Here is a 654-nt window from a genome sequence, read left to right on the forward strand (position 1 = left end):
AAATAACTAAAAACAATACCCCCAAAATACCAGGTTCACAAGTTGGATAGATACTGGTGAAACACCCAAGATAAGCCTGGAGCTGAATTTATTTCAGTGACTCAACTTTCAGCTAAACAACAGACAGGCCTGCAAGGTGGAAAAAAAAAAGAGCCCTGGTGGAGAATTGGTTATGTGCTGAGCTGCTAACCATAAGGTCAGCAGTTCAAAACACCCATCTGCTTCATGGAAGAAAGACGGAGCTTTTTACTCCTGTGAAGAGTTAGAAAGCCACAGGGGCAGTTCTTAAGAGCCAGTAACAACATGATGGCAATGAGTTTGGTTTTGGTTTATAAGGTGAACAATAACACCAAGAGGTATGCACTCCTTAGAAAAAACAACCATATGAGATAAAAAGAGAAGCATTTGCTCATGGACAAATCTCAGGGTGTAGGGAGGGATGGAAAGAAGATTGAGTGGTAAATACAGGGAGATATGAGAAGAGTGTTATAATTTGGGGATTTCAATCAATATTGCAAAATAAAATGCGTAAGAAATGTTGAATGGAAACCAAGTTTATTCTGTAAACTCCCATCTAAATCACAATGAAAAATTTGAAAAGTATAATATAACAAAATATATGGCATGGTTAAAACAAAACAGTTAAATAAACAA

Source organism: Echinops telfairi, unplaced genomic scaffold, assembly GCF_000313985.2.
Source record: "Echinops telfairi isolate 266 unplaced genomic scaffold, ASM31398v2 ScPeMD7_16;HRSCAF=60, whole genome shotgun sequence".
NCBI lineage: Eukaryota > Metazoa > Chordata > Mammalia > Afrosoricida > Tenrecidae > Echinops > Echinops telfairi.